Consider the following 26,593-nt stretch of genomic DNA (forward strand, 5'->3'; position numbering starts at 1 on the left):
ATCTCTAGATAGATATCAAACAAAAATGTAATCCGCTGTGACTAAGCTGTCAGAAAATTGTTGGGAAAATAAAGTTAATCAATAGAGTGTCAAGAGTCTGAAATGGAAAATATTGAATATTCATTTCTTAGTTTCACAAAGGATTACCAGTAAAACCATTAGCTTTTGCGGAGTTTCATACATTTTTACATGATCGGCTTCTGTTTTCATTTGTGTTAATCACTGATGTACAGGAATACAACTTCAGTGACAATACAAGGAAATAACTGAATTTCACACATAAATGGCGTATGAAACAGCAACTGCATACAGTTTGTGATAGGTGAAGTACATCTACAGTATATAATAGTTATGACTGCTGATAAAACTTCCACCATCAGTCTGGCATGTAAAGAGTAAAACTCTTTGTGGTATAAGCAGAGAGAAACACTGTAGTGAGAGAAAGCCATGAGGGTTGAGCAGAGAGACAGTGAGTGAAAACCACGGGGGACAAAAAAAAAATGGGGGGATGGGGTGAAATAGTGAGAAAGAGCAAAAGACCTACAGTAATTATACAATTGCAGGATTTTTTGGGTGGAGCTTCTGCATTCTATAATTATTTTGAACACACATGTTTACTGATGGAGGTGCCACCTGACATCATAAGGCACTGTGCCTCATGGCATAATGCCGTGATTAACGAAGATATGGGGGATGGGTGGGGGTAGTCATATTAGCCCCGTTCCTTCACTGCAGCCATTGTAGGTGAGCAATCAGTCCATGAGGGGGTTCTAGGTATTCAGATACCTTCCCTGCGTGTAGCTGTGTTATATATACTGTAAATAATAATAATAATAATATTTAGAGATGAGCGGGTTTGGTTCGTCGAGATCCGAACCCCCCGAATTTCACCCATTTTACACGGTTCCTAGGCAGCCTCGGATCTTCACACCTTGCTCGGTTAACCCGAACGCGCCCGAACGTCATCATCCCGCTGTCGGATTCTCGCGAGATTCATATTCTATATAAAGAGCCGCACGTCACCGCCATTTTCACTCGTGCATTGGAGATTGAACGGAGAGGACGTGGCTGCGTTCTCTCCCTGAAAAGCTCTGTAATCTGTGCTCAGTGTGCTGCAAATATCTGTGCTCAGTGTGCTGCAAATATCTACGTTCTCTGCCTGAAAAGCTCCATATCTGTGCTCAGTGTGCTGCATTGTGGGGACTGGGGACCACCAGTATATAATTATACTTATAGTAGTACAGTACAGTAGGCCATTGCTGTATCTTGCAGCTGTGTCACTGCAAGTATCCATTCCATATATGTGCAGCAGTTTTGTGAGCAGTATATATAGTATTACAGTTAGAGATGTGCACCAGACATTTTTCGGGTTTTGTGTTTTGGTTTTGGATTCGGTTCCGCTGCCGTGTTTTGGATTCGGACGCGTTTTGGCAAAACCTCCCTGAAATTTTTTTGTCGGATTCGGGTGTGTTTTGGATTCGGGTGTTTTTTTTTACAAAAACCCCTCAAAAACAGCTTAAATCATAGAATTTGGGGGTAATTTTGATCCTATAGTATTATTAACCTCAATAACCACATTTTCCACTCATTTCCAGTCTATTCTGATCACCTCACACCTCACAATACTATTTTTAGTCCTAAAATTTGCACTGAGGTCGCTGGATGACTAAGCAAAGCAACCCAAGAGGGCGGCACAAACACCTGGCCCATCTAGGAGTGGCACTGCAGTGTCAGACAGGATGGCACTTCAAAAAATTGGCCCCAAACAGCACATGATGCAAAGAAAAGAGAAAAAGAAGTGCACTGTGGTCGCTGGATGATAAAGCTAAGCGACACAAACACCTCAATATCACAGGAATTATTCATTCTAATCAATGGTATTATTGGTCCAAATCACTGGAAGAAAATGACAAAATCACTGGAATTATTCGTTCTAATCAATGGTATTATTGGTCCAAATCACTGGAAGAAAATGACAAAATCACTGGAATTATTCGTTCTAATCAATGGTATTATTGGTCCAAATCACTGGAAGAAAATGACAAAATCACTGGAATTATTAATTCTAATCAATGGTATTATTGGTCCAAATCACTGGAATTATTCGTTCTAATCAATGGTATTATTGGTCCAAATCACTGGAAGAAATGACAAAATCACTGGAATTATTCGTACTAATCAATGGTATAATTGGTCCAAATCACTGGAATTATTTGTTCTAATCAATGGTATTATTGTTCCAAATCACTGGAATAAAATGACAAAATCACTGGAATTATTTGTTCTAATCAATGGTATTATTGGTCCAAATCACTGGAAGAAAATGACAAAATCACTGGAATTATTTGTTCTAATCAATTGTATTATTGGTCCAAATCACTGGAAGAAAATGACAAAATCACTGGAATTATTCATTCTAATCAATGGTATTATTGGTCCAAATCACTGGAATTATTTGTTCTAATCAATGGTATTATTGGTCCAAATCACTGGAAGAAAATGACAAATTCACTGGAATTATTCGTTCTAATCAATGGTATTATTGGTCCAAATCACTGGAAGAAAATGACAAAATCACTGGAATTATTCGTTCTAATCAATGGTATTATTGGTCCAAATCACTGGAAGAAAATGGAATAGATGGATACTTGCAGTGACACAGAGCTGCAAGATACAGCAATGGCCTACTGTACATAACTATATACTGTTGGGTCACCAAAATGCTGCACTGTAATACTATATATACTGTTCACAAAAATGCTGCACAGATATGGAATGGATACTTGCAGTGACACAGAGCTGCAAGATACAGCAATGGCCTACTGTACAACTATATACTGTTAGTCACCAAAATGCTGCACTGTAATAATATATATTAACTGCTCACAAAAATGCCACACAGATCTGGAATGGATACTTGCAGTGACACAGAGCTGCAAGATACAGCAATGGCCTACTGTACAACTATATACTGTAAGTCACCAAAAAGCTGCACTGTAATTAGTGATGTGCACCGGACATTTTTCGGGTTTTGTGTTTTGGTTTTGGATTCGGTTCCGAGGCCGTGTTTTGGATTCGGATGCGTTTTGGCAAAACCTCCCTGAAAATTTTTTGTCGGATTCGGGTGTTTTTTTTACAAAAAACCCTCAAAAAAAGCTTAAATCGTAGAATTTGGGGGTCATTTTGATCCCAAAGTATTATTAACCTCAATAACCATAATTTCCACTCATTTTCAGTCTATTTTGAACACCTCACACCTCACAATATTATTTTTAGTCCTAAAATTTGCACCGAGGTCGCTGGATGATTAAGCTAAGCGACCCAAGTGGCCGACACAAACACCTGGACCATCTAGGAGTGGACCTGCAGTGTCAGACAGGATGTCAGATTTAAAAAATAGTCCCCAAACAGCACATGATGCAAAGAAAAAAAGAGGTGCACCAAGGTCGCTGGATGGCTAAGCTAAGCGACACAAGTGGCCAACACAAACACCTGGCCCATCTAGGAGCGGCACTGCAGTGTCAGACAGGATGGCACTACAAAAAAATAGTCCCCAAACAGCACATGATGCAAAGAAAAAAAGAGGCGCAATGAGGTAGCTGTGTGACTAAGCTAAGCGACCCAAGTGGCTGACTCAGAACCTGGCCCATCTAGGAGTGGCACTGCAGTGTCAGACAGGATGTCAGATTTAAAAAATAGTCCCCAAACAGCACATGATGCAAAGAAAAAAAGAGGTGCACCAAGGTCGCTGGATGTCTAAGCTAAGCGACACAAGTGGCCGACACAAACACCTGGCCCATCTAGGAGTGGCACTGCAGTTTCAGGCAGGATGGCACTTCAAAAAAATAGTCCCCAAACAGCACATGATGCAAAGAAAAAAGAGGTGCAATGAGGTAGCTGTGTGACTAAGCTAAGCGACCCAAGTGGCCAACACAAACACCTGGCCCATCTAGGAGTGGACCTGCAGTGTCAGACAGGATGTCAGATTTAAAAAATAGTCCCCAAACAGCACATGATGCAAAGAAAAAAAGAGGTGCACCAAGGTCGCTGGATGGCTAAGCTAAGCGACACAAGTGGCCGACACAAACACCTGGCCCATCTAGGAGTGACACTGCAGTGTCAGACAGGATGGCACTTAAAAAAAATAGTCCCCAAACAGCACATGATGCAAAGAAAAAGGAGGCGCAATGAGGTAGCTGTGTGACTAAGCTAAGCGACCCAAGTGGCCTACCCAAAACCTGGCCCATCTAGGAGTGGCACTGCAGTGTCAGACAGGATGTCAGATTTAAAAAATAGTCCCCAAACAGCACATGATGCAAAGAAAAAAGAGGTGCAATGAGGTAGCTGTGTGACTAAGCTAAGCGACCCAAGTGGCCAACACAAACACCTGGCCCATCTAGGAGTGAACCTGCAGTGTCAGACAGGATGTCAGATTTAAAAAATAGTCCCCAAACAGCACATGATGCAAAGAAAAAAAGAGGTGCACCAAGGTCGCTGGATGGCTAAGCTAAGCGACACAAGTGGCCGACACAAACACCTGGCCCATCTAGGAGTGGCACTGCAGTGTCAGACAGGATGGCACTTCAAAAAAATAGTCCCCAAACAGCACATTATGCAAAGAAAAAAAGAGGCGCAATGAGGTAGCTGTGTGACTAAGCTAAGCGACCCAAGTGGCCGACACAAACATCTGGCCCATCTAGGAGTAGCACTGCAGTGTCAGACAGGATGTCAGATTTAAAAAATAGTCCCCAAACTGCACATGATGCAAAGAAAAAAAGAGGTGCACCAAGGTCGCTGGATGGCTAAGCTTAGCGACACAAGTGGCCAACACAAACACCTGGCCCATCTAGGAGTGGCACTGCAGTGTCAGGCAGGATGGCACTTCAAAAAAATAGTCCCCAAACAGCACATGATGCAAAGAAAAAAGAGGTGCAATGAGGTAGCTGTGTGACTAAGCTAAGCGACCCAAGTGGCCGACACAAACACCTGGCCCATCTAGGAGTGGCACTGCAGTATCAGACAGGATGTCAGATTTAAAAAATAGTCCCCAAACAGCACACGATGCAAAGAAAAAAAGAGGTGCACCAAGGTCGCTGGATGGCTCAGCTTAGCGACACGAGTGGCCGACACAAACACCTGGCCCATCTAGGAGTGGCACTGCAGTGTCAGGCAGGATGGCACTTCAAAAAAATAGTCCCCAAACAGCACATGATGCAAAGAAAAATGAAAGAAAAAAGAGACGCAAGATGGAATTGTCCTTGGGCCCTCCCACCCACCCTTATGTTGTATAAACAGGACATGCACACTTTAACGAACCCATCATTTCAGCGACAGGGTCTGCCACACGACTGTGACTGAAATGACTGGTTGGTTTGGGTCCCCACCAAAAAGGAAGCAATCAATCTCTCCTTGCACAAACTGGCTCTACAGAGGCAAGATGTCCACCTCCTCCTCATCGTCCGATTCCTCACCCCTTTCACTGTGTACAACCCCCTCCTCACAGATTATTAATTCGTCCCCACTGGAATCCACCATCTCAGGTCCCTGTGTACTTTCTGTAGGCAATTGCTGGTGAATGTCTCCACGGAGGAATTGATTATAATTAATTTTGATGAACATCATCTTCTCCACATTTTCTGGAAGTAACCTCGTACGCCGATTGCTGACAAGGTGAGCGGCTGCACTATACACTCTTTCGGAGTACACACTGGAGGGGGTGCAACTTAGGTAAAATAAAGCCAGTTTGTGCAAGGGCCTCCAAATTGCCTCTTTTTCCTGCCAGTATACGTACGGACTGTCTGACGTGCCTACTTGGATGCGGTCACTCATATAATCCTCCACCATTCTTTCAATGGTGACAGAATCATATGCAGTGACCGTAGACGACATGTCAGTAATCGTTGGCAGGTCCTTCAGTCCGGACCAGATGTCAGCACTCGCTCCAGACTGCCCTGCATCACTGCCAGTGGGTGTGCTCGGAATTCTTAGCCTTTTCCTCGCAGCCCCAGTTGCGGGAGAATGTGAAGGAGGAGCTGTTGACGGGTCACGTTCCGCTTGACTTGACAATTTTCTCACCAGCAGGTCTTTGAACCTCTGCAGACTTGTGTCTGCCGGAAAGAGAGATACAACGTAGGTTTTAAATCTAGGATCGAGCACGGTGGCCAAAATGTAGTGCTCTGATTTCAACAGATTGACCACCCGTGAATCCTGGTTAAGCAAATTAAGGGCTCCATCCACAAGTCCCACATGCCTAGCGGAATCGCTCTGTTTTAGCTCCTACTTCAATGTCTCCAGCTTCTTCTGCAAAAGCCTGATGAGGGGAATGACCTGACTCAGGCTGGCAGTGTCTGAACTGACTTCACGTGTGTCAAGTTCAAAGGGTTGCAGAACCTTGCACAACGTCGAAATCATTCTCCACTGCGCTTGAGTCAGGTGCATTCCCCCTCCTTTGCCTATATCATAGGCAGATGTATAGGCTTGAATGGCCTTTTGCTGCTCCTCCTTCCTCTGAAGCATATAGAGGGTTGAATTCCACCTCGTTACCACCTATTGCTTCAGATGATAGCAAGGCAGGTTCAGGACTGTTTGCTGGTGCTCCAGTCTTCAGCACGCGGTGGCTGAATGTCGAAAGTGGCCCGCAATTCTTCGGGCCACCGACAGCATCTCTTGCACTCCCCTGTCGTTTTTTAAATAATTCTGCACCACCAAATTCAATGTATGTGCAAAACATGGGACGTGCTGGAATTTGCCCAGATGTAATGCACGCACAATATTGGTGGCATTGTCCGATGTCACAAATCCCCAGGAGAGTCCAATTGGGGTAAGCCATTCTGCGATGATGTTCCTCAGTTTCCGTAAGAGGTTGTCAGCTGTGTGCCTGTTATGGAAAGCGGTGATACAAAGCGTAGCCTGCCTAGGAATGAGTTGGCGTTTGCGAGATGCTGCTACTGGTGCCGCAGCTGCTGTTCTTGCTGCGGGAGGCAATACATCTACCCAGTGGGCTGTCACAGTCATATAGTCCTGAGTCTGCCCTGCTCCACTTGTCCACATGTCCGTGGTTAAGTGGACATTGGGTACAACTGCATTTTTTAGGACACTGGTGACTCTTTTTCTGATGTCTGTGTAAATTTTCGGTATCGCCTGCCTAGAGAAATGGAACCTAGATGGTATTTGGTACCGGGGACACAGTACCTCAATCAAGTCTCTAGTTCCCTGTGAACTAACGGTGGATACCGGAAACACGTTTCTCACCACCCAGGCTGCCAAGGCCTGAGTTATCCGCTTTGCAGCAGGATGACTGCTGTGATATTTCATCTTCCTCGCAAAGGACTGTTGGACAGTCAATTGCTTACTGGAAGTAGTACAAGTGGTCTTCCGACTTCCCCTCTGGGATGATGATCGACTCCCAGCAGCAACAACAGCAGCGCCAGCAGCAGTATCCGTTACACTCAAGGATGCATTGGAGGAAACCCAGGCAGGAGAAGACTCGTCAGACTTGACAGTGACATGGCCTGCAGGACTATTGGCTTTCCTGTCTAAGGAGGAAATTGACACTAAGGGAGTTAGTGGTGTGGTTTGCAGGAGCTTGGTTACAAGAGGAAGGGATTTAGTGGTCAGTGGACTGCTTCCGCTGTCATCCAAAGTTTTTGAACTTGTCACTGACTTCTGATGAATGCGGTCCAGGAGACGTATAAGGGAGGATGTTCCTAGGTGGTTAACATCCTTACCCCTACTTATTACAGCTTGACAAAGGCAACACACGGCTTGACACCAGTTGTCCACATTTCTGTTGAAATAATTCCACACCGAAGAGGTGATTTTTTTTGTATTTTGACCAGGCATGTCAATGGCCATATTCGTCCCATGGACAACAGGTGTCTCCCCGGGTGCCTGACTTAAACAAACCACCTCACCATCAGAATCCTCCTTGTCAATTTCCTCCCCAGCGCCAGCAACACCCATATCCTCATCCTGGTGTACTTCAATAGTGACATCTTCAATATGACTATCAGGAACTGGACTGCGGGTGCTCCTTCCAGCACTTGCAGGGGGCGTGCAAATGGTGGAAAGCGCAACCTCTTCCCGTCCAGTGTTGGGAAGGTCAGGCATCGCAACCGACACAATTGGACTCTCCTTGGGGATTTGTGATTTAGAAGAACGCACAGTTCTTTGCTGTGCTTTTGCCATCTTAACTCTTTTAAGTTTTCTAGCAAGAGGATGAGTGCTTCCATCCTCAGGTGAAGCTGAACCACTAGCCTTGAACATAGGCTAGGGCCTCAGACGTTCCTTGCCACTCCGTGTCGTAAATGGCACATTGGCAAGTTTACGCTTCTCCTCAGACGATTTTGATTAAGATTTTTGGGTCATTTTACTGAGCTTTATTTTTTGGGATTTTACATGCTCTCTACTATGACATTGGGCATCGGCCTTGGCAGACGACGTTGATGGCATTTCATCGTCTCGGCCATGACTAGTGGCAGCAGCATCAGCACGAGGTGGAAGTGGATCTTGATCTTTCCCTATTTTACCCTCCACATTTTTGTTCTCCATTTTTTAATGTGTGGAATTATATGCCAGTAATATATCAATAGCAATGGCTTACTACTATATATACTGCGCACAACTGAAATGCACCACAGGTATGGATGGATAGTATACTTGATGACACAGAGGTAGGTAGAGCAGTGGCCTACTGTACCGTACTGCTATATAGTATATACTGGTGGTCAGCAAACTGTGCAAAACTGAAATGCACCACAGGTATGGATGGATAGTATACGTGACGACACAGAGGTAGGTAGAGCAGTGGCCTACTGTACCGTACTGCTATATAGTATATACTGGTGGTCAGCAAACTGTGCAAAACTGAAATGCACCACAGGTATGGATGGATAGTATACTTGACGACACAGAGGTAGGTAGAGGAGTGGCCTACTGTACCGTACTGCTATATTTTATTAGTGATGAGCGGGTTCGGTTTCCGAGAAACCGAAACCACCCGAGCTTTACCTTTTTTACACGGGTCCGAGCAGACTCGGATCCTCCCGCCTTGCTCGGCTAACCCGAGCGCGCCCGAACGTCATCATCCCGCTGTCGGATTCTCGCGAGATTCGGATTCTATATAAGCAGCCGCGCGTCGACGCCATTTTCACACGAGCATTGAGATTGATAGGGAGAGGACGTGGCTGGCGTCCTCTCCGTTTATAATTGTAGAAGAGACAGTTAATTGCTTGTTTTATTACTAATTGTGGGGAGGATTGGGGAGCAGCTGTTAGGACTCGGAGTAGAGTGCATAGTTTTGCTGATAGTGACCACCAGTTTTTTTTTATCCGTTCTCTGCCTGAAAAAAACGCTCCATACCATATCTGTGCTCAGTGTGCTGCATGATATATCTGTGCTGAGTGCTCACACTGCTTAATTGTGGGGACTGGGGAGCAGCTATAGCAGGAGTACAGTGCACAGTTTTGCTGACAGTGACCACCAGTATACGTTTGTCTGCCTGAAAAACACTCCTGTGGTGGCTTTTTTTTATACTAGTTTAGCAGTCTGCTGACAGTGTCCACCAGGTCCATTATACTGTATATAGCAGTACGGTAGGCCACTGCTGTACCTACCTCTGTGTCGTCACTCGTCATCCATTAATAATAATAAGTATACTATCCATCCATCTACATTGTATACCTGTGGTGGCTTTTTTTCTTTATACTAGTTTAGCAGTTTGCTGACAGTTTCCACCAGGTCCATTTATTATACTGTATATAGCAGTGCGGTAGGCCACTGCTGTACCTACCTCTGTGTCGTCACTCGTCGTCCATAAGTATACTATCCATCCATCTACATTGTATACCTGTGGTGGCTTTTTTTGTTTATACTAGTAGTACTAGTTTAGCAGTCTGCTGACAGTGTCCACCAGGTCCATTATACTGTATATAGCAGTACGGTAGGCCACTGCTGTACTTACCTCTGTGTCATCACTCGTCGTCCATAAATAATTTAAGTATACTATCCGTCCATCTACATTGTATACCTGTGGTGGCTTTTTTTCTTTATACTAGTAGTACTAGTTTAGCAGTCTGCTGACAGTGTCCACCAGGTCCATTATACTGTATATAGCAGTATGGTAGGCCACTGCTGTACCTACCTCTGTGTCGTCACTCGTCGTCCATAAGTATACTATCCATCCATCTACATTGTATACCTGTGGTGGCTTTTTTTTTATACTAGTAGTACTAGTTTAGCAGTCTGCTGACAGTGTCCACCAGGTCCATTATACTGTATATAGCAGTACGGTAGGCCACTGCTGTACCTACCTCTGTGTCGTCACTCGTCGTCCATAAGTATACTATCCATCCATCTACATTGTATACCTGTGGTGGCTTTTTTTTATACTAGTAGTACTAGTTTAGCAGTCTGCTGACAGTGTCCACCAGGTCCATTATACTGTATATAGCAGTACGGTAGGCCACTGCTGTACCTACCTCTGTGTCGTCAGTCACTCGTCATCCATTAATAATAATAAGTATACTATCCATCCATCTACATTGTATACCTGTGGTGGCTTTTTTTCTTTATACTAGTAGTACTAGTTTAGCAGTCTGCTGACAGTGTCCACCAGGTCCATTATACTGTATATAGCAGTACGGTAGGCCACTGCTGTACCTACCTCTGTGTCGTCACTCGTCGTCCATAAGTAATTTAAGTATACTATTCATCCATCTACATTGTATACCTGTGGTGGCTTTTTTTCTTTATACTAGTAGTACTAGTTTAGCAGTCTGCTGACAGTGTCCACCAGGTCCATTATACTGTATATAGCAGTACGGTAGGCCACTGCTGTACCTACCTCTGTGTCGTCACTCGTCGTCCATAAGTATACTATCCATCCATCTACATTGTATACCTGTGGTGGCTTTTTTTTTATACTAGTAGTACTAGTTTAGCAGTCTGCTGACAGTGTCCACCAGGTCCATTATACTGTATATATCAGTACGGTAGGCCACTGCTGTACCTACCTCTGTGTCGTCACTCGTCGTCCATAAGTATACTACCATCCATCTACATTGTATACCTGTGGTGGCTTTTTTTTTTATACTAGTAGTACTAGTTTAGCAGTCTGCTGACAGTGTCCACCAGGTCCATTATACTGTATATAGCAGTACGGTAGGCCACTACTGTACCTACCTCTGTGTCGTCACTCGTCGTCCATAAGTATACTACCATCCATCTACATTGTATACCTGTAATGGCTTTTTTTTTATACTAGTAGTACTAGTTTAGCAGTCTGCTGACAGTGTCCACCATGTCCATTATACTGTATATAGCAGTACGGTAGGCCACTGCTGTACCTACCTCTGTGTCGTCAGTCACTCGTCATCCATTAATAATAATAAGTATACTATCCATCCATCTACATTGTATACCTGTGGTGCCTTTTAGTTGTGCGCATTAAAATATGGAGAACAAAAATGTGGAGGTTAAAAAAATAGGGAAAGATCAAGATCCACTTCCACCTCGTGCTGAAGCTGCTGCCACTAGTCATGGCCGAGACGATGAAAAGCCATCAACGTCGTCTGCCAAGGCCGATGCCCAATGTCATAGTACAGAGCATGTAAAATCCAAAACACAAAAGATCAGTTAAATGACCCAAAAATCAAAATTAAAAGCGTCTGAGGAGGAGCGTAAACTTGCCAATATGCCATTTACGACACGGAGTGGCAAGGAACGGCTGAGGCCCTGGCCTATGTTCATGGCTAGTGGTTCAGCTTCACATGAGGATGGAAGCACTCATCCTCTCGCTAGAAAAAAGAAAAGACTTAAGCTGGCAAAAGCACAGCAAAGAACTGTGCGTTCTTCGAAATCACAAATCCCCAAGGAGAGTACAATTGTGTCGGTTGCGATGCCTGACCTTCCTCTTTTTTCTTTCATTTTTCTTTGCATCATGTGCTGTTTGGGGAGTATTTTTTTGAAGGGCCATCCTGCGTGACACTGCAGTGCCACTCCTAGATGGGCCAGGTGTTTGTGTCGGCCACTAGGGTCGCTTAGCTTAGTCACACAGCTACCTCATTGCGCCTCTTTTTTTCTTTGCGTCATGTGCTGTTTGGGGAGTATTTTTTTGAAGGGCCATCCTGCGTGACACTGCAGTGCCACTCCTAGATGGGCCAGATGTTTGTGTCGGCCACTTGGGTCGCTTATCGTAGTCACACAGCTACCTCATTGCGCCTCTTTTTTTCTTCGCGTCATGTGCTGTTTGGGGGAAAAAAATTTGAAGGGCCATCCTGCATGACACTGCAGTGCCACTCCTAGATGGGCCAGGTGTTTGTGTCGGCCACTAGGGTCGCTTAGCTTAGTCACACAGCTACCTCATTGCGCCTCTTTTTTTCTTTGCGTCATGTGCTGTTTGGGGAGTATTTTTTTGAAGGGCCATCCTGCGTGACACTGCAGTTCCACTCCTAGATGGGCCAGATGTTTGTGTCGGCCACTTGGGTCGCTTATCTTAGTCACACAGCTACCTCATTGCGCCTCTTTTTTTCTTTGCATCATGTGCTGTTTGGGGACAATTTTTTTGAAGGGCCATCCTGTCTGACACTGCAGTGCCACTCCTAGATGGGCCAGGTGTTTGGGTCGGCCACTTGGGTCGCTTAGCTTAGCCATCCAGCGACCTCGGTGCAAATTTTAGGACTAAAAATAATATTGTGAGATGTGAGGTGTTCAGAATAGACTGAAAATGAGTGGAAATTATGTTTATTGAGGTTAATAATACTATGGGATCAAAATGACCCCCAAATTCTATGATTTAAGCTGTTTTTTAGGGTTTTTTGAAAAAAACACCCGAATCCAAAACACACCCGAATCCGACAAAAAAATTTCGGTGAGGTTTTGCCAAAACGCGTCCGAACCCAAAACACGGCCGCGGAACCGAACCCAAAACCAAAACACAAAACCCGAAAAATTTCCGGTGCACATCACTATATATTATATACTGGTGGACAGCAAACTGTGCAAAACTGAAATGCACCACAGGTATGGATGGCTAGTATACTTGATGACACAGAGGTAGGCAGAGCAGTGACCTACTGTACCGTACTGCTATATAGTATATACTGCTGGTCAGCAGACTGTGCAAAACTGAAATGCACCACAGGTATGGATGGATAGTATACGTGACGACACAGAGGTAGGTAGAGCAGTGGCCTACTGTACCGTACTGCTATATAGTATATACTGGTGGACAGCAAACTGTGCAAAACTGAAATGCACCACAGGTATGGATGGATAGTATACTTGACGACACAGAGGTTGGCAGAGCAGTGACCTACTGTACCGTACTGCTATATAGTATATACTGCTGGTCAGCAGACTGTGCAAAACTGAAATGCACCACAGGTATGGATGGATAGTATACTTGACGACACAGAGGTAGGTAGAGCAGTGGCCTACTGTACCGTACTGCTATATAGTATATACTGGTGGTCAGCAAACTGTGCAAAACTGAAATGCACCACAGGTATGGATGGATAGTATACTTGACGACACAGAGGTAGGTAGAGCAGTGGCCTACTGTACCGTACTGCTATATAGTATATACTGGTGGTCAGCAAACTGTGCAAAACTGAAATGCACCACAGGTATGGATGGATAGTATACTTGACGACACAGAGGTAGGTAGAGCAGTGGCCTACTGTACCGTACTGCTATTTAGTATATACTGGTGGTCAGCAAACTGTGCAAAACTGAAATGCATTACAGGTATGGATGGATAGTATACTTGACGACACAGAGGTAGGTAGAGCAGTGGCCTTCTGTACCATACTGCTATATAGTATATACTGGTGGTCAGCTAACTGTGCAAAACTGAAATGCACCACAGGTATGGATGGATAGTATACTTGACGACACAGAGGTAGGTAGAGCAGTGGCCTTTTGTACCGTTCTGCTATATAGTATATACTGGTGGTCAGCAAACTGTGCAAAACTGAAATGCACCAGAAGTATGGATGGAAAGTATACTTGATGACACAGAGGTAGGTAGAGCAGTAGACTACTGTACCGTACTGCTATATATATAGTTATACTGGTGGTCAGCAAAATTCTGCACTGTCCTCCTACTATATACTACAATGCAGCACAGATATGGAGCGTTTTTCAGGCAGAGAACGTATAATACTGGTGGTCACTGGTCACTGGTCAGCAAAACTCTGCACTGTCCTCCTACTATATAATACTGCTGGTCCCCAGTCCCCACAATAAAGCAATTAGCACACTGAGCACAGATATTTGCAGCACACTGAGCACAGTCAGATATGGAGCGTTTTTCAGGCAGAGAACGTAGATATTTGCACTTGCAGCACACTGAGCACAGATATTTGCAGCACACTGAGCATTTGTGACCAGCAGTATACATATATAGTACAGTACATAGGCCATTGCTGTATCTTGCAGCTCTGTGTAACTTCTAGTATCCTGATCAGTACTCAATATCTGCTGCATTATTGTGACCAGTATGTATACTGTATAGTGCGACGTGTGTTATACACCTGGTGGTTATACATCCTGTAATCTGTACTGAGCGATGTGTGAGATACACCTGGGGATTATACACCCTATATTATTATTATCATTATCCTTTATTTATATGGCACCACAAGGGTTCTGCAGCGCCCAATTACAGAGTACATAAATAATCAAACAGGAAAACAGCAACTTACAGTTGATGACAGTATACTACAAGTACAGGGTAAATACACATAGTTACATCAGCAGATGACACTGGAATAAGTATCAGGTGGCAGAAGACTGCTGGATGTGGTACAGTTGAAGATTATTAAAGTAAGACAAAGGATAAGCACATGAGGGAAGAGGGCCCTGCTCTTGAGAGCTTACAATCTAAAGGGGAGGGGTAGACAGACATGGGTGACACAGATGGGGTACATAGAGAACGTGGAACAGAGGGTTAGGATGAGATTTGGCTGGGTTTGGTGAAGAAGTGGACCCCCATAAAGCACAAGTCAATACTTAACATTGCAACATTTTACTGGGCTATGCAGGAGAAAATTAAAAATAGGGGAAAATAAAAATAAATAAAAAGAATCGATAACTTCTACCGCTTTCAAAAAGGTCAATGGAAGCTAAAATAATGGACAACTACCTCATGGAAGCCAGATACAGTATACCAAACAATACTTACCTAAGTTAGGAATGAGTGCTTATGAAATACCGTAACATTTTGTCATAATATTTCAGAAACTGCATGGCCGGTCTCTTGCACTCTTTTGCTGTAATACACCACCTGCTTTAGGATTTATATTTAAAAACATTATGTTTCCATAATCCTAAAAACGTCAGTCTTCTTGGAAAGTGGTTTGTTCCTTTGTAAGGGAAAGAGAACAAACGTTCTCAAACAACCGTTTCTCAATTTATTTTTCCTCTGGGAAGGGATTGTGGATTCGCAGGAATATCTGTAATCAGAAAGCAGTGACTTTCTACAAATGTTTACATTAGATTACGTTTGGCAAAAAAAAGTACAGAATCCCATTTAGGATGTCTTCACCAAATCGTAGACATAAATATGGAAATCGTCATCAAACTTAATGAAGTACACAGATGGTTTAGCTTCAACTTGATGAATAACCATGCCAGTTCTTTTTGAGCCATCTTCTTTGGCATATTCCACTTGCTTGCCCACCAGGCTGTCCACAACCTCCCCTGTTTCTCTTTCAGCTGGAGGGGAATCATTTGAGTCTGGCATGATCCAAAGATCTCCTTCTTTATAGTCATCTAAAAATTGATACATATATAAGACTGGGTCCTTTTCATAGGTTATATAAAACCATGTGTTCATAATAGGTGCTCGTGCTAATACCATCCCTCGCCACTCATCCTTGGAACCATCCTCTGTTTCAAACATATGCTCCACTGCTTTACCAATCATTGTGTCAGCCAAATGGGCATCGCTGATTCGGGATGAGGCAACTCTGTCTGGTAGAACTTCAAGAGCAGACACCCTTTCATCCTTGTGAAGCTCAAGTCCATAGACACAATCAAATCCATCATACTTTATAAGATAGAGGGAGGGATTCACTGGTACTTGATCCAGAACTGTTCCTTTCCACTGGGTTATTGGCCCACTGCCCTCTTTCCACCCATGCTATATTCTACAGCCTACAATATTTTGCCTTGGCTGTCAGATTGGTTTACTTGGTTCCATATTGTTTTGATGTTTCTTATGAGATGTTCTTTTCTTCATCATATTTGCTGAAACACCTGCTTGTGCTGAATCAGCTCTTGATCGCTGACCGGCCGCCTTTCCAAATGGAGTCATTCATCTGTGTATTAAAGGGCAGCAGGGCTGCCGAACTAGGGTGAAAAGTGTAGTCACTCCAAGTTTGTTGTAGTCCTTCCACTTTACATGAAAAAGAACCCCTTCCTTTCCACCTTTCAGAAAAACTCAGACCCTCAATTGCTCTGATCAGAAGTCACTTATCTGGGGCAGATAGGATGTATTTCCCTCCACTCCCCCTGCAGGTAATGACTGCGGCACAGTGCTCCCCTGTGGCCAGTTGCCCCAATCCTCCTCCTCCCTCCTTTGTCAGACTCCGTCACCACCACTGTGCGCTGCTATGGAAGAGCAGCTCCCGCCTCACTCCCCCTGAACTTCCAAGCCCTCCGCTCAGACACTTCAGCGCTCGTTCCCTTCCCTCACCCCCTCCCTCTCCACACACTGCCAGATTTGGAGCTGGCTGCTACTATTCGGCCGCCTGTCACTCTGCTGCCAGGACCAGGCCTCGCCTTCCTGCCAAATACTGATCCCTCCAGAGCTGCATACGGTATACTGTACTGTGCAACGTGTGTTATACACCTGGTGATTATACATCCTGTAATCTGTACTGAGCGATGTGTGAGATACACCTGGGGATTATACACCCTGTATACTGTACTGTGCGATGTGTGTGATACAACTGGTAATTAATTATACACCCTGTGTACTGTACTGTGCGACGTGTGTTATACACCTGGTGATTATACATTCTGTAATCTGTACTGAGTGAAGTGTGAGATACACCTGGTAATATCTGTGCTCAGTGTGCTGCATTGTGGGGACCACCAGTATATAATTATAGTAGTACAGTACAGTAGGACATTGCTGTATCTTGCAGCTCTGTGTCAAGTATACTATCCATATCTGTGCTGTATTGTTGTGAGCAGTATATAGTAGGACAGTGCAGCATTTTGGAGACCAGCAGTATACATATAGTAGAGTACAGTAAGCCATTACTGTATCTTGCAGCTCCGTGTCGGACTCAGTTCTAGTATCCTGATCAGTGCTCAATATCTGCTGCATTGTTGTAACCAGTATATAGTAGTAGTACAGTGCAGCATTGTGGTGACCACCAGTATATAGTAGTATAGTACAGTAGGCCATTGCTGTATCTTGCAGCTCTGTGTCACTTCTAGTATCCCGATCAGTGCTTAATATCTGTGCTTAGTGTCAGTGCTGCATTTTGGTGACCAGTATACTACAGTACAATAGTCCAGTGCTGTTCTCGCTACTCAGTGTCAGTTCTCCGTAGTATCATCAGTGATCAGTATAATCAGTTCTCAGTATAATCAGTGCGCTGTTAGACGTGTGCCCGTTTTCCACCATTAGTGCAGTGGGATTTAGACAATTGGTGAAGTTATTGTGTCCCCGGTACAAAATCCCATCTAGATTCCACTTCACTAGGCAGGCGATAGCGAGATTTTACCAATTAATATCACTGATTTATAATTATTAATTACAGTGATCTTGCCAAATAATTCCAGTGATTTTGTCATTTTCTTCCAGTGATTTGGACCAATAATACCATTGATTAGAACGAATAATTCCAGTGATTTTGTCATTTTCTTCCAGTGATTTGGACCAACAATACCAATGATTAGAATGAATAATTCCAGTGATTTTGTCATTTTCTTCCAGTAATTTGGACCAATAATACCATTGATTAGAACAAATAATTCCTGTGATATTGAGGTGTTTAGGTCGCTTAGCTTAGCCGTCCAGCGACCACAGTGCACCTCTTTTTCTCTTATCTTTGCATCATGTGTTGTTTGGGGCCAATTGTTTTAAGTGCCATCCTGTCTGACACTGCAGTGCCACTCCTAGATGGGCCAGGTGTTTGTGCCGGCCACTTGGGTCGCTTATCTTAGTCATCCAGCAACCTCGGTGCAAATTTTAGGACTAAAAATAATATTTTGAGGTGTGAGGTGTCCAGAATAGACTGGAAATGAGTGGAAATTGTGGTTATTGAGTTTAATAATACTATAGGATCAAAATTACCCCCAAATTCTATGATTTAAGCTGTTTTTGAGGGGTTTTTGAAAAAAAAAAGCCCAAATCCAAACACACCCGAATCCGACAAAAAATTTTCAGGGAGGTTTTGCCAAAACGCGTCCGAATCCAACACACGGCCACGAAACCGAATCCAAAACCAAAACACAAAATCCGAAAAATTTCCAGTGCACATATCTAATTTTTACAGATGAACATGACTTCTGTGGAAGCAGCTGTGCACCTGAGGATGCAGGCACTTTCACTGACACACCCATGGCACTCCCATAACACACCAACGAAACAGACCTTTTTAGCTTTCACTTCAGGCTACCTCCCAGTCATTGCCCAGGAGTGGCCATCGCTTGCCCCTTCATTTCTGATCCCATCTGAGCCCTTCGCAACAGTGCCTATTCTCAGGGCAACACATACAGCATCAGAGTTTTCTGATTTGTTCACTCATGCACAGTAGCAAATAATCGCTTAAGAACATGAACATTGGAATTGCATGTGGTTTGCTTGCGCCTCAGAATCAGGACCGTATTCTGCAGTGCATTGCAGGGCATATTACAGTCATTCACATTAGTTCATTCTGGGGGGGTGCACCGGGCCATTTTTCGTGTTTTGTGTTTTGGTTTTGGTTCTGGATCTCCTTTGTGTTTTGGATCTGGATTGGTTTTGCCAAAACCACCCTTGTGGGTTTGGATTTTTTTTATTTTATTTTTTAAATCATTAAAACTGCTAAAATCACAGAATTTGGATGTGTTTTTCTTCCTACAGTTTTAATATCCTCAATAACATTAATTTCCACTTATTTGCATTCTATTCTGAACACCTCTCAGCTCACAATATTGTTTTTAGGCCAAAAGGTTGTTCCAAGGTTGCTGGATGACTAAGCTAAGTGACAGAAGTGGGTGACACAAACATATGGCACTTCTAGGAGTGGCACTCCAGTGGCAAACAGGATGGCAGTTTTACAAACTATGCCCAAAAAATGCTCCAAAGAGCACATAATGCAAAGAAAAAGAGGTGCAAGATGGAATTTTCCTTGGGCCCTCTAACCCACCCTTATGTTGTATAAACAGGACATGCACGCTTTAACAAACCAATTATTTCAGCAACAGGGACTGCCACACCTGTGGCTGAAATTATTGGTTTGTTTGCGCCCCCACAAAAAGAGAAGCCATTTATCTCTCCCTGCACAAACTGGCTCTACAGAAGCAAGATGTCGTCATCATCATCCTCCAATTCCTTACCCCCATCAGTGTGTACATCCTTGTCTTCACAGACTATTAATTTGTCCCCACCGGAATCCACCATCACAGGTCCATCTGTACTTTTTGGAGGTAATTGCTGGTAAAGGTCTTCCTCGTGGAATTTGTAATTCATTTTGATGACCATCATCTTTTCCACATTTTGGAGAAGTAACCTCCTACGCCGATCGCTGACAAGGTTCCCGCTTGCGCTATAAACTCTTTCTGAGTACACACTGGAGGGTGGGCAACTTAAGTAAAACAAAGCCAGTTTGTGCAATGGCCTCCAAATTGCTGCTCTTTTACTGCCAGTATTGAAAAGGATTGTCTGACATGTCTATTTGGATGCTATCACTGAAATAATCAGCAACCATTCTGTGAATGGTGACAGCATCCATAATCTTCATATGGTACAGCAACAGTGTCGCACAAATGAGTCAGAAATATATTTTTTGCTCTGGACCACACACAGAGGATATATCATATATAGCAGTAGTGTACGGCAGCCGCAGTACTAGTAGTTACTGAGTGACGCACCAATAGAAATATATTTTATTATTTTTTGCTTTGGATCACACACAGAGGATATATAGCAGTAGTGTATGGCAGCCGCAGTAATAGTAGTCAGTGTGATTCAGCAATAGAAATATATTTTTTGCTTTTGATCACACACAGATATATAGCAGTAGTGGCCGTCAGTACCGGTAGTCATCACTGAGTGACGCAGCAAGAGAAATATATTTTTTGCTTTGGATCACACACACATATATAACAGTAGTGTACGTCAGTATTGGTAGTTGTCACTGAGTGATGCACCAATAGAAATATATTTTTTGCTTTAAATCACATACAGATATATAGCAGTAGTGTCCATCAGTACTGGCAGTCGTCACTGAGTGATGTACCAATCAGAATATAATTTTTGCTTTGGATCACACACAGATATAGCAGTAGTGTTCGGCAGTAGTAGTCATCATTGAGGGATGCACCAATAGAAATATATTTTGTGCTTTGGATCACACACAGATATATAGCAGTAGTGTACGTCTGTATTGTAGTCATCACTGAGTGACGCACCAATAGAAATATATTTTTTACTTTGGATCACACACAGATATATAGCAGTAGTGTACAGCAGACGCAGTACTAGTAGTCAGAGGGATGCACCAATAATAATATATTTTTTGCTTTGGATCACACACAGAGGATATAGCAGTACAGTACGGCAGTACAAAGCTCCTTATAGACAGAGAATAACACCTGGTCTTATACACAGCCACAGTATGCTATATGCAGTGCACTGTCTACTATGCAGAACCATTTTTGTTCCCTAATGCACACTGAGTGAAAAATAATAATACTACATAATAATCAGATAATACGGAGATCTTAGTTGCGTATATCTGCAGATATAGGGTTAAGCCCCCAGGCCAATCGACAAGGCTTCTCCGTCACTGGGGGTCCCTAATACTAGGTATGGGTCCAGGGTGCAGGACCCCATCACGTCAGCACAGGTCGGCTACCCCAGGTCAGCACACAGGTGAAAATAAGGGTTAATAAGAAGTACAGAAGTGCTATGTAAGTGGTGTGATTAAAATAATACAAAATTATATACAAAGTGATAGGGAAAATCATAAGTGTTAATAAAGTGTTAGGGTGTGCCGACCTGAAGCCGCCCAGCCATACCGTCACAGGGGCCACCGCACCCCACACCCACCCCATAAATAATTACACATATGTCTGGGTCTAAATTCCCAGTGTAAGGCCACATGATAATGGCTCCTACAGTATCTGAGAGCCAGCTTACCTGGAGACACGCCTGGCTTCTCCAATGGCACTCTGGAGTCAGCAATCCCTCCTAATGCTGACCCATCCTGCCTCTCTAAGTACAATGCACATATAATGGTGAGCTGCTCAATCAGATAGTAATTTCACTCAGGTGCTAAAAGGGAGGGGTAATTCTGTGGAAGAAAAAACAATTTGTGTTCCCTAATGCACACTGAGTGAAAAATAATAATACTACATAATAATCAGATAATACGGAGATCTTAGTTGCGTATATCTGCAGATATAGGGTTAAGCCCCCACGCCGATCGACAAGGCTTCTCCGTCACTGGGGGTCCCTAATATTAGGTATGGGTCCGGGGTGCAGGACCCCATCACGTCAGCCGAAGGAGTCTGGGTTGAGATCTACCTTTTGAGTCTTCCCAATGATTATTTTCTGAACATTTGTGTCTGATTTTTGTTTTTTGCATAATACCTCCTGGAAGTGCACTTACATATGGACTTTCCTGTATGAAAAGTTATGGACTTTGGCCACACGGGTAATACATTCATATACCGTTCATTTTCTGCGCCATCTAAGGTTCTGTCCAAATTTCCTTTGTACACATGTATATATGGTGTGTTAGGTGACGCACCTGGAAAGTACCTGGGTTGGCTGCAGTGAGAGTGCGCAGGGATATATCTTAAATATCCATTCTTTATGTAAGTGAACACATCTGTATCTATCTATCTATCTATCTATCTATCTATCTATCTATCTATCTATCTATCCATCCATCCACTTTTAACTGCAATATTTTTAGGAGGTGCAGTTTTTTAATTTGTCCTGGGTGCCATGAACCCTAGTTTAACCTCTACCCTTGAATTGGGAGTCAAACCTACCCTCAATTGTTTCAGATTTCAGCATGATAACTGAAAGTCCCAGCACTGGTTGTATGGGCCTGATTCTGAGTTGAATGTAACTGAGATGCATCATAATCACACCTGATTTTGTACGTACAGCGTCACAGTACAGATTTGGATGCACGGTAGCAGAAATGTAAGCAGCATTACTGGACGATGACAGGGAGGTAACAAGGGGGCCTAAAAGGATGCACGGTGATAGTATGCCTTATGGGAGTGCCGCAAATTATTGTGTATGGTGATGCTCAACCTCTAACATAAAAGGCCATACTCAGCCGGAGAATTTTAATGCACAAAGCAGTACATGAGCATCTACAGATGTGGGCAGTGGGCGTCTCAGTGTGTGCACATTCAGATGCATGGACTTGCACCAGGGAAGAGCTGTGTAGTGGTATTAGCATAAAGTCACAGATACGACTTTGGCAAAAGATGCAAGGACCCAGAATCAGCCCCTGTGTGTGTTTTGTGAGTCTAGGGTGGGTATCAAGCCAGGTACAAATCAATGTTCTTTAGGATTTTCATGCGTGGGTCATCTAAATATTGTGAGCCGTCTCAAGGATACAGTTGTTAGGATATGGTGCACTTTGTGCTTGTCTCCTTCTGTGTATCAGTCTATGGGTGCATCCCCTAGTGTCAGACCTCTAGTGCCAGGAGTCACTCAGAGGCAGAGTTATATGATGTAGTTCCTGTTCCTCTATCTCAGAGAGAGTGAGGAGAGTGTGACACATACAGAGACTGAGAGACAGAGTCCTGGTGTACAAGTGTGCAGAGCTGAGACTGTGAGCAGATCTCACCTACAGAGACTCACAGTGTTCCAGTGCATGCGTCATCTTCTCTACAGTGGGAGTCAGACTGCACGGCTGTGCAGTCCTCCATGCTTCACCACCACAGACATCTCCTGATAAGTACCACTACCTAATGCTTTTACCTTGTGTGATATATGGGCTCCTGATTACCAATATCAGTGTTACATCAGAGTCACCCGTGTACACTAAATAAACCTGCATTTCTGTTTAAGTCACTAAGTGTGTGGATTGATGTCACTGCACCAGATAGCCCAGATTACTCTGCCAACAAAGGGTTCCTTGATGTAGTTCAGAATGTGAAATTCCTGCAATTGCTCAGGCTCATGAGATTGTAACAAGAAAATGTTGGGGGCAAATGCCGGAATTGTAAACAAGTTTTTTTTCAAATAGGGAAGCCTATTTATTAAGTATCAAAGTAGACAACAATGAGGGAGGGTGACAGTAGAGAGGTGTAGTAGTAGCGGCAGAGATGACAGCTGTATTGTGCTAGCAGGGGCACAAATTAGACAAAAGCTGTTTAAGCGTAACACTAGATCAGAGTCCTTAGTTTTTTGTACTTGGTTCAGAATTTGTCAACATTTGCCATGTAGATTAGGCTGGTGAGTTCTAGTTATTAGTTAGGATTGAACTATTAGGGAGTCTAGGGGAGTGGCTATTCTCCTGGTTTTAAGGACTGATAGTTATCTTGTCAGCCATCTTGCTGGATCGTGTTTGACCCTACCTCCCTTTTTTATTTTCTTTCTTCTTTCTGCATTTTATTAGATCTTTGTTTTGTTATGATACTGTTGGGCATGAAGGAGTACAAACCAGTGGCCATGTAGGGTGTAAGAGTTCGTTGTGGTGCACCTGCCCTTTCAAGGATGGATAGCATGGTCTACCTCTACGGGAGGGCTTTAGACATCTGTCCCTGTAGACATGCTTGTACTATGCTTTAGGAAGGAGCAGTGAGTCCTTGCAGCTCCGCTTACATTGGCCACAGGGGGGAGTATTTAGTCACCCCCTAATTTAGTGAAATATTTTATTTGGCTGGAGCTGAGTGTTTGCATTCTATTGCCTCCCAAATTAAACCAATACAGTCTCTGTCCAAGTGGTTATTTGTAGTGTGTAGTAAGTTAAGATATGTCGGTTTTGCGCTTTGTTGGTTATTTGCAATAAGTTTATGGACCCCTTACAAATTACTTATAAATATAATTAAAAAATTATTATTATTACTACTACTACTACTACTGCTACTACTAATATTAACAACATTTAATGTGTTCTGTATCGCTTTACAGAAAATGGTCAGCAGAGGCGTTGGGTTGTAATAATGATTATGTTTATTTTGCTTTCTACAGAGAAACAAAAAGACCCAATGCCAATATATTTTAACATAATCATCATGCAAATATTTTGGATATGTCTAGTTTAAAATGCCATTATGTATTGTGGGACACTTAAATGAACATGAATAACATAACTTGCCAGTCTTCTCCTGCTATATGTACAGCATACTCACATGCTATTTGAGGTGTGAGAAGCTACTATATATTTGGATATTGTAGAACAAACAACACCTAGGGGTATATTTACAAAGATTCGTGTTTTGGCCGTTTTGAAGGGTGTTTGAACTCGACTGGTATCGGGTGCATTTTACTGCAACTTTTTGAATCCTGATACGATCATTCACTAAGCTGCCGAGTTTTGCACAATCGTTTATTCCGATGTCGATGTGATTCGTAATATCAGGCAGTGTTTTACGGGAGTGATGAGTAAAACACTGCCTGAAAAAACACAAGGAATCCCGGCCGGATCTGTGAGATCCATGCAGGGCTTCATTGTGTACCTTAAAAAGTTGTTTAAAGTCTAAAAAATTCTGAAAAAAATTGCGTGGGGTCCCCCCTCCTAAGCACAACCAGCCTCGGGCTCTTTGAGCCGGTCCTGGTTGAAAAAATATGGGGGGGAAAATGACAGGGGTTCCCCCATATTTAATCAACCAGCACCGGGCTCTGCGCCTGGTCCTGGTTCCAAAAATACGGGGGACAAAAAGCGTAGGGGTCCCCCGTATTTATGAAACCAGCACCGGTCTCCACTAGCTGGGGAGATAATGCCACAGCCGGGGGACACTTTGATATCGGTCCCTGCGGCCGTGACATTAAAACCCCAACTAGTCACCCCTGGCCGGGGTACCCTGGAGGAGTGGGGACCCCTTCAATCAAGGAGTCCCCCCCTCCAGCCACCCAAGGGCCAGGGGTGAAGCCCGAGGCTGTTCCCCCCATCCAAGGGCGGCGGATGGGGGGCTGATAGCCTTGTGTAAAATTGTGAATATTGTTTTTAGTAGCAGTACTACAAGTCCCAGCAAGCCTCCCCCGCAAGCTGGTACTTGGAGAACCACAAGTACCAGCATGCGGTGGAAAACCAGGCCCGCTGGTACCTGTAGTACTACTACTAAAAAAATACCCCAATAAAAACAGGACACACACACCGTGACAGTACAACTTTATTACATACATGCACACCAACATACACACATACTTACCTATGTTCCCACGAGGCTCGGTCCTCTTCTCCATGTAGAATCCTAGGGGTACCTGTGAAAAAAATTATACTCACATAATCCAGTGTACCTTGTTCTTTGTATAATCCACGTACTTGGCAAAATAATAAAACGGAAACCCAACCACGCACTGAAAGGGGCCTCATGTTTACACATGGGACCCCTTTCCCCGACTGCCAGGACCCCCCTGACTCCTGTCAAAGAGGGTCCCTTCAGCCAGTCAGGGAGCGTCACGTCGTGGCACTCTCCTGATTGGCTGTGTGCTCCTGTAGTGTCTGTCAGGCAGCACACGGCACAGATACAATGTAGCGCCTATGCGCTCCATTGTAGCCAATGGTGGGAACTTTGCGGTCAGCGGTCGACCGAAAGTAACCTCACCGCTGACCGCAAAGTTCCCACCATTGGCTACAATGGAGCGCATAGGCGCTACATTTTATCTGTGCCGTGTGCTGCCTGACAGACACTACAGGAGCACACAGCCAATCAGGAGAGTGCCACGACGTGGCGCTCCCTGATTGGCTGAAGGGGCCCTCTTTGACAGAAGTCAGGGGGGGTCCTGGCAGTCGGGGAAAGGGGTCCCATGTGTAAACATGGGGCCCCTTTCAGTGCATGGTCGGGTTTCCATTTTATTATTTTGCCAAGTACGTGGATTATACAAAGAACAGAAGGTACACTGGATTATGTGAGTATAATTTTTTTCACAGGTACCCCTAGGATTCTACATGGAGAAAAGGACCGAGCCTCGTGGGAACATAGGTAAGTATGTGTGTATGTTGGTGTGCATGTATGTAATAAAGTTGTACTGTCACGGTGTGTATGTCCTGTTTTTATTGGGGTATTTTTTTAGTAGTAGTACTACAGGTACCAGCGGGCCCGGTTTTCCACCGCATGCTGGTACTTGTGGTTCTCCAAGTACCAGCTTGCGGGGGAGGCTTGCTGGGATTTGTAGTACTACTACTAAAAACAATATTCACAATTTCACACAAGGCTATCAGCCCCCCATCCG

The 26,593-nt window shown here is 43.8% G+C and overlaps 1 pseudogene; it reads right to left on the reverse strand.

Moving 5' to 3' along the window:
• Positions 1–15,532: 15,532 nt before the first annotated feature.
• Positions 15,533–16,318, reverse strand: LOC134968727 (spindlin-Z-like; annotated as a pseudogene).
• Between the last annotated feature and the right edge of the window lie 10,275 nt (positions 16,319–26,593).

This window comes from Pseudophryne corroboree, chromosome 11 (genome assembly GCF_028390025.1).
Source record: "Pseudophryne corroboree isolate aPseCor3 chromosome 11, aPseCor3.hap2, whole genome shotgun sequence".
Classification (NCBI taxonomy): domain Eukaryota; kingdom Metazoa; phylum Chordata; class Amphibia; order Anura; family Myobatrachidae; genus Pseudophryne; species Pseudophryne corroboree.